Source organism: Lactuca serriola, chromosome 2 (assembly GCF_051521515.1).
Source record: "Lactuca serriola cultivar US96UC23 chromosome 2, Lser_US96UC23_V15, whole genome shotgun sequence".
NCBI classification, from domain to species: Eukaryota; Viridiplantae; Streptophyta; class Magnoliopsida; order Asterales; family Asteraceae; genus Lactuca; species Lactuca serriola.
The window spans coordinates 105,367,150-105,376,124 of NC_136409.1; positions in this window are offsets into that span (position 1 = coordinate 105,367,150).

Genomic DNA, 8,975 nt, shown 5'->3' on the forward strand with positions numbered 1-8,975 from the left:
TCAGGTTTGGGTGAGGGAGGAGAACATGGAGAAGACCGCGTTTCGGACTCATTACGGACATTACAATTTCGTGGTGATGTCTTTTGGGCTCACAAATGCACCAACTGTATTCATGGACCTTATGAATTGGGAAAACAGGCCGATGCTCGATCGCTCAGTTATTGTGTTCATAGATTATATCTGGGTGTATTCCAAGACCAAGGAGCAACATGAGGAGCATCTCCATGAGCTTTTGAGAGTTTTAAGGTGATAATGGCTTTATGTTAAGTTCTTGAAATGTGAGTTTTGGTTGCGAGAGGTTCAATTCCTTGGACATCTCGTTACCAGGAGGGGATATTGGTGGACCCGGCCGAAATCGAGGCAGTGATGCAGTGGGAGGTATCGTGATCTTCCTCGAATATCAAGATTTTCCTGTTTAGTAGGGTACTACCAGAGATTTTTCCAGGATTTCTCCAAAAGTGCAGTACTCATCAGTCGTCTCACGAGGTAAGGGGTAGATTTTTGGTGGGGCCTTGAGCAGCAGACAACGTTTGAGACCCTTCGGTAGCGACTGTGCGAGGCTCCAGTCTTGACCCTCCCGGTGAGAGTGGAGAATTTTGTGGTTTTCTATGATGCATCCATCACCGGATTGTAAGTGGTCCTCATGCAGAGAAGATGGGTGATAGACTACGCATCACGGTAGCTGAAGCCTCATGAGTCGAGATATCCCATGCATGATCTTGATTTGGGAGCAATGGTGTTCACTTTCAAGATCTGGAGGAATTACCTCAATGGGGTCCGCTGTACCATTTACATGGACCACAAGAGCGTGAGACACATCATGGATCTAGCAAACCTGAACATGAGGCAGCACGGGTGGCTGGACATAGTCAAGGATTATGACTGCATGATCCTTTAACATCTGGGTAAAGCGAATGTGGTGGTGGATGCCTTAAGCCACAAGTTGGATGGATCTTCGGTTCCGACATCTTGTATGAGGATTTTTGTGGAATCTCCAATATTGGGATTGATCAGAGAGGCCCGGGCTGAGGGTTGCGAGAGGAAAATTGGAAGATTGAAAGGATTAGGGGCAAGATCACCCAGTTTGTTCAGGACAGTCGTGGGTTGTTGACCTGCTGCGGTCGGGCATGGGTTCCGGTGTCTATCGGGATTAGACAGATCGCGCTGGAGGTGGCTCATAAGTCTCGTTTCTCTATTCACTCGGGGGCCACTGTTAGGCGTGTCGAACCCAACAAATGATAGGGGTACGGTATACTCCAAAAGAATCCCACTGTATTACACTAAGAGGTAGTACAAGGCAAGTAGGGTCGATCCACAGAGACATGGGATAATTAGTCTATACCTCTTTGCGCAAGGTACTATGGTCACCAACAGTAAAGAGGGGGGTTTTGAATTCAATGACTAAACAACAAATTAAAAACACATGTAATTAGCTAAATGAGTGAATTAAATTCAAATTTTGTAAGGGCTCCAACTTCATGTATGACAACTTAGCAATGTGACTCAAAGATGACACAATATTCGTTCAGTTCTATCTAAGTTGGTACTTGAAAGTGTTAATAAGCTCTAACACTTCCCATTCACCACATTAATTAACCAAAACAAGCTCTTTGATTAACGCTAACCTTACTAACCTAATCTAAACAAGCTCTTAGAATTAGATTAAAAGATTGCATGAAGCTTTATGTGAATGTTCCCAACAACACCCAATACTCCTCACAAGCTCGAGAGTGTAAGAGCGTATGAGTAAGATTTACACTAAATTCCTTCAATAGAGATCAATTTAATTCTTGTTACTTGTTCAATTTCTCAAAACAATTACGGATTTTGAAAAAGAGATAACTTGAATGAACTAACCCTAATTAAAATGGCCAATAAGAATCACAATTAGAATCAAACATTCGATTGAAGCAAAATCAAATTCATTAGATAGAAATTGAAAACAAACATCATGTCATATGACTGAAATCACAACCAAGAAGTCAAAACATGAATTTGGAGAAACTAGGGTTCTAGCCACACATGGCTAGAACAAGATCACAAGTTTAAAAGATGGAAATGTATGCAATTACAACTTATAAATACTAGAAATAATATTTCCAAATGATTGCTAATCAAACCCTTGCAAAAACCTTCGAATATCCTTCTCCAAATGTGCTCTAATATGTTGTGTGTCTGTAAAAATGGCGTTTAACTCGTAATATGAAAGATAGGAAAAACTGCCAAAAGTTGGTTTCTGGGTCGAACACGTCCCATGCTTTTTCGCAGTGTAAATCCAACACGGCCCGTGTACCTCTCTGACTCCAATTCAAAACTTGATTTTCCAACTTTTTCGTTCTTTTCCCGATCATCCCGAAATCCTCACCAATGCTTCCTAGCACTTCCCAAAGCGCGTTCCAATCTCCGGTTTACCTGAAAATACATGAAAGTGTGCAAATAAGGTTGTTCTGGAGACTAACATGAAATATGATGAAATGCAAGACAAATGAAGGACAATTATGCTATATAGATGCATAAGAAGGGACTAAAATATGTGCAAAATGGTGCACAAAATGCACCTAACAAATCTCCCCAAGCTTATACCTTTCTTGTCCCCAAGAAAGAACAAGAACCAGACAAAACAGGATGATTTCTAGATGGCAAGAATAAACATAGAGAAAAAAGGGACAGAAGGATCCTAAAGGCTAGGAATGAATGCATACAATGAAAACCATGAAAAAGAAAAAAAAAATATGTACAAAAGCACTAAAGAAGCAAAATGTACCAAAAATAAGTTTAAGACACAAGTAAATCATCTATATAAGTACGATCAGGCTTTACATCAATGTGGCTCCAATCGCTAATGCCTAGGCAACCATCCTGCTTCCTTCCACATATCACAGACTCCCAAAGTGAAGAAGACCCAAAACGATGTAACCCAATAACCCAACCATAGTTTTATTTAAACTCCATACCTTAATTAGCTTTATAGGTGAAAATAACAGAGTCCGGATCTCATGTCCTTAAGACTAGATGGTCAAGAATCAGAATCGACGCATCCTTAAGAACCCGTCACGGCGAATCAGCTTTCGCTGAAACAGTGAGCCCACCCGAAGGGCCCCAGATCCTATGCTTTCACTTTTCGAGAGCCACAAGTATCATATCACACAGTTCTTCATTCACCAGATTTGACTTCGAGATGGCTTTAATTTTGATTAAACTTGGATTTGTATCTTCTTTTTGAGCTTTGAATTCTTCAATCAACTTTTGAATTTTTGAAAGTTTATTTGATTAAGTGCATCTTTTTTTTTATTTGGGTACTAGATATGACAGTTGTACCCATTCTTCTTTCTTGACTGTGTGGATCTGATACTTAAGCTCTCTGTTACTGCAAGGGTAATGCGTGTCAACAAATAGGTCCGTGTTCTGTGGGTCTAGAGTTGCCGATAAAGATTCTTTTTAAACATTCAGAAGCAAATCATCCTAAAGTTGTTATTACCGCCCAACAAAACGTTTCAGTATGCCATTTTTTTATTATTATCTAAGGCTGGGGTCTCGAATTACGGTGTTTGGGTCCCCTAATTATGATAGCTGATTCTACACTTCCGGTAACTATCCGGTCACCTTAGTATTTTTTTTTTTTGAGTTCTCGATTTCCCACTTCATGGAGCTATTGTATGTAAAGAATTTCATCATCTTGTACTCTTTTTTTTTGAAAATATGCATGAATATGAAAAATGAAAAGGATGCATGGATATGAAAAATGAAAAAGGCACCTAATGTACAACTCTACCCCTCCCCAAGCTTAAAGATAAGCATTGTCGCTGATGCTTGGAGAGGGCGGAACAACCTATTGCGGAGGAGGAGGAGGATAAGGAAAATAATCGGAGTTTTGGGTCCAAGCCCAAAAGTCCTCCTCATGTTTACGTTGGCGCTCTTGATCCCGTGCGTATTGAGTGGTGAAAGAAGAAAAACTTTGAGTCATGCTTGTGGGATCTTGATTGTAAGTGTCGAGGTGGGTATGTATCGATTTAAATTGATCCATATATTGCTGGTGATAGGCTGGGCGTCCAACTTGATGGGATGAGCTGGCACCACCCATAGGAGGAGAATTTTGTAGTTCTGCCCCACCACTCTCGTCACTTTCTCCATCTTCCTCTTCTTCCACTTCAGAGAAGGAGTCGGGGAAGAGATATGGTGTGATTTGCCAGGGGGTGAAGTTTTTAGGTTGCTTGAGGGTAAGGATATCCCGGTTCGCAGGGGTGATGAGGAGCCTTGGTTCGTGGTTTTGACCTATGGTCCAATTATGGTTCCCGTCCTCCGCCCGAAACATTCTAATAGACTTAAGGACTCCCGTGGTAAGGTAGGTCTCACCAGGTAGAGGCTGGTGAATTCCAGGATATGGGGCCCCGACTGGAGCACTTTTGGCAAATAAAGTGACAATGTCACCACAAGATATTTTTCCGGACCATGATGTGCTAAGGTGGGTGAGTTTGTTACACATGAATGAGCCATAGTGAGGAATGAGATTATCATCTGGGTGGGCCATAGCATATAGTTTTTTGAGCTCAATGGCTTTAATGGTGCTTTTTTCTTCTCTATGGACAACAAGTGAAGCAATAATCCTATGGGCCACTTTCATCATAGGGTGGATGAGAGATGAGGCCTTATCCGAACTTGAGACATAGGGAAGCTGACGCGTAAGGTCGGTCCACCACGTAAGATCACTATATCCTGGGATTGGTTCATTGGGGTCAAAGGTGTGTTCTGTGGGGGCCCCGTGGTCCAAATAGACTGAAGACAAAAACTTGGCTGTTGGAACTTTATAGCTGAGCTCGTGGAACCTTAACAACCCTTTCCATCCAATGTTCTGGAACAAGGTGTGGACTTGGTTGTAAATGTGCAACTCGCGGAGAGATGGAACATGCTCAAATTGTTGGGTAGTATGCGCGCATTGGAGAAAGGCCTCAAGTTTGGCAGCTTGAATGGGGCCAAGACAAACCACACCACCATGGGCCGAATTAGGTGGGGATTGAGACTGGGGTGATGGGGGACCTAGATGGCGGTAATGGGATTCTATGACGACAGGCCAAGGCCTTAGTATGCCTCGGTCGTTCAGAACATTCACCTTCCATATGCAAAAGATGGGGCAAAGATGAAAAGTCAACGGGTCAAAAAGTCAACTGTCGACGGGTCCGGTCAACTGAAGTTTGGCCACCAAAAATTCACGGGAAACTCAGTTTTTATTGATTTCCAAGTTATTGTCAAGTCTAAAATGACCAGAGATACATGCAATTTGACCTTAAGAACACAAATTCCAAAAGTGAAGAATAGGAAAGAATGTACCAAATCGTTAGTGGAAATGTGTTGTTGTTGGTGAGAAAGACCGTCTTCAACCTCCCGAAGCTTGCCTACATGAAGAATTAAGAACAAAAACACCAAAATTCTATGAAATTTTCGGACCTAGGGTTTGTCAAAACCCCCAAATCCACCATGAAAATGCAATAAGATGGTGTATTAAATGTAGGAGATGAAGTAGGGAAGATGAAAATCAAACCTTTTTGAAGATTTAAACCAAAATCATGAAGAATCAAGGGATTTTTGATGAAAATCGGACCTTGGGGTTTTCTTGGGGGAAAGGGGCTGTTTTGGAATGAGTGTGTGGAAGAATGGGGCAAAAACCTGATTTTTAGCATTAAAAACCACTAGGTCTGATACGCGAACACGACCCGTGTTGGGTCTAAAATATGTGAGATTTGGCTGAACACGACCCATGTTGGTCTTAAGGGAAAAATGACACGGGCCATGTACCCCTCTGACTGTCGAAGTGCTTGCCATTGATGAACACGACCCGTGTTCATTGTAAGGCAAGAGGAACACGGGCCGTGTACCCCTCTGATTGCCACTTCCACTTTTTTTGAACCCAAAAATTTCACTCTCATTCAAATGAAATGTTTTTGCATCCCGAAGTCCGTTTGGTGGTTTTAAACTATGTTTAAATGCATTTGGAACATTGAAAACCCAAAAACTCAAATTGTAACACCCGGATTCCCAGGTATATTAATTATTCCTTTTATTTTTGGAGATTGAGAGGGGACTCGGCGAGTTGGTGTTTAGACTCGCCGAGTATGGTCGCGGATTAGTATCCGGGTTCACAGCCGGACTCGGCGGGTTCATGAGTGGACTCGGCGAGTCCACGCTGTTTAATGAAACCCTAATTTCCTGGGTTTGGGACCTATTTAAAGGCCCTTAGGGCCATCATTTGCAGCTACCAAACCCCAGAGAGAAACCCTAAGAGATCTAGAGCGTTTGTGAGGAAGGAGAGGCCATTCTTGATCTTTTTGTTGGTGTATTTGCAAGAAAGAGGTGACCAAGGCAAGAGGAGGCTGAAGGAGGTGCGGTTTTGGTGACTTTAGAGTTCATAGAGTTCATATTGAGGTATTTATTCGGACCTTCTTCAGTTTTGGTGTTGATTCTTAGAGTTAGGGTTTTCTAACCCCCTTTAGAGGATGGATAAGTGGAGCAATTGGTCCCTTCTCGAGTCTATGCTTTGGATCTGGACCCAAAGAGGTGTGGAGACCTTAACCATTGGAGCTTTATGAGTTATTTTGGGAGCCATGAGCTTAGGATGTCATTTTTGGGGCTAAACCACCAAGTTAGACCATTTAGATGTTATATGAGTGTCAAGGTTTGAACTTTACGTGATTATCATGCTTGGGAAGGTCAGATCTATGGATTAAAGGAACAGATCTGACCTCAGGAGGTCTATGGAGGTTGTGCATGGCATGAACTCGCCGAGTCCAAAGATTAGACTCGGTGAGTAGGGTGAGGATTTCCCGTAAATCACTCAGTGAGTAGACTTGCTGAGTTGGGGAAATAACTCGGTGAGTCGGGGAGAGTTTGGGGACTGAAGTTCAAGGCGGAGCTCGCCGAGTTGTTCTTGAGACTCGGCGAGTTGAGTCAGGATGGCCCCGCGATTCATGCCAGGTGTGACTCGTTGAGTAAGGGGAGGGACTCGACGTGCCAAAAGGTACTAAGAGAGTCAGTAGACAAGTGTAGACTCGCCGAGTCACCCAAGTGCACTCGACGAGTCGGGTCAAAGTTTGACCGTTGACTTTTGTTGACTTTTAGGGTTGGGTAAACAATGTGGCCTTTGAGCTCATAGAGGGGTAAAATGGTCTTTCACCTAGAGAGGGTTGAGTCTAGTCTCGAGAGTTATATTTATGAGAATATTTACTTTGTGTGATTAGGCGGAGGCTAGATCATATTTCTACCGAGTCAGAGATATACTGAGACATCTGAGGTGAGTCTTCTCACTATACTTTATGTAGTGTAGTAACAGAGTTATGTGGCAGAGTATTCTAGAGTTATATGCCAGTGTATTTGTATGATATTATGTGTTGTGATTTATTGTGATATGTGATATGCACGATTCGGAGTTTACAGAGTTAGGACTAGTGGGTCCACGGAGTTATGGGACCAAGAGGGTCCTACAGAGATATACGACCAGAGGGTCAACAGAGTTACAGCCTTGAGTGGCTGATATGTGTTTATGTGGTATTTTGGGGAACTCACTAAGCATTTATGCTTACAGTGTTAAGTGTGGTGTTTCAGGTACTAGTGATGATCGCGGGAAGGCGCCGACATGACTCGTACACACGCACACTGGAGTTCATATGTTTTGATCTTGGGGGTTTTGTATTGAGATAGTGATGATACAATATTTTAAAATGTTGATGTAATTGAAAATACATGGTTTTTAAAATGTGAAAAATTGTTTGAATTTTTACGGTGTTACACAAAGAAATGGAAATTGTTTTTTTAAGAAAAACAAAAATACCGCCGGGTTGCCTCCCGGTTAGGCGCCGTTGTTTTAAGTCGTTGGCTCGACGTTGCCCCCGCATATGCTTCATTCTAAGTATGTGGGCCTCCCCAACACATCAATCTTCTTGCCACCTCTTTCAATGGATCCTTCAACCTTCCTTTGGCTTTCTTTTTTCGCACAAACCAAAAAGAACTTAAACCTTTAATATCAGAGATTGTCCACTCAGTCCTTTTTTGGTATTTGTTCAGCTGGGTTATCAACTCGTTCTCTTCCTGCTTCGATAGTTTATTTGAGTTGTTGACCGTCTGAGTGCTCTCCTAATCAACATTTATTATCATTAAAGGGTTTGGTGGAGTTTTTGCTCCCGAATCTTGTGCTTGTTCCACCGGTGGAAGGAATTTGGCTTTGGTAGTAGGTGGCTTGGGTTTCATATCATCAGTCCTCATATGCTTCTTGTCATCAATAAACTCCAAAATCTCCAGCACCTCATTATTCATATCAAACTCCTTTGCAATCTCTTTGGCTTTGTTCCTATCTAGTTTTTGTGACAAAACTAACTCTAGAAATTCATTGTTAGACAAATTTAATCCCTTTTTAGTTGAGGGCTGGATCAAATTCACAAGATTGACAGATTGAACATCGGAAGGAACCTTTTTTGCTTCATGAACATTGAAGTTGATAACTTCACCATCAAATTCCATACTTAAAGTTCCATTGTAGACATTAATATTTTTTAGATGTTTTAAGGAAAAGTCTACATAAAAGTATGGAACTTGAACTTGGAGAGTCATCATCTCCCATATCTAAGACATAAAAATCAGCCGGGAAAACAAATTCATTAACTTGCACTAACACGTCCTCCAATACACCTTTTGGATGTACCAAAGACCGGTCGGCAAGTTGGATGATCATACTGGTTTTGCTCAATGTTCCTAAACCAATTAGGTTAAAGATAGAATATGGTAGGACATTTATGGATGCACCTAGATCGAGCATGGCTCAAGGTACATAAAGATTCCCCAATTTGCATGGCACGATAAAGACACCAGGATCATTGCACTTTGGGGGCATCCTCTTTTCCAAAACCACGGATACATTTTCCCCAAATTTTACAATTTGGTTTCCTTTCAATTTCTTTTTAGATACACAAAGATCCTTAAGGAACCTTACA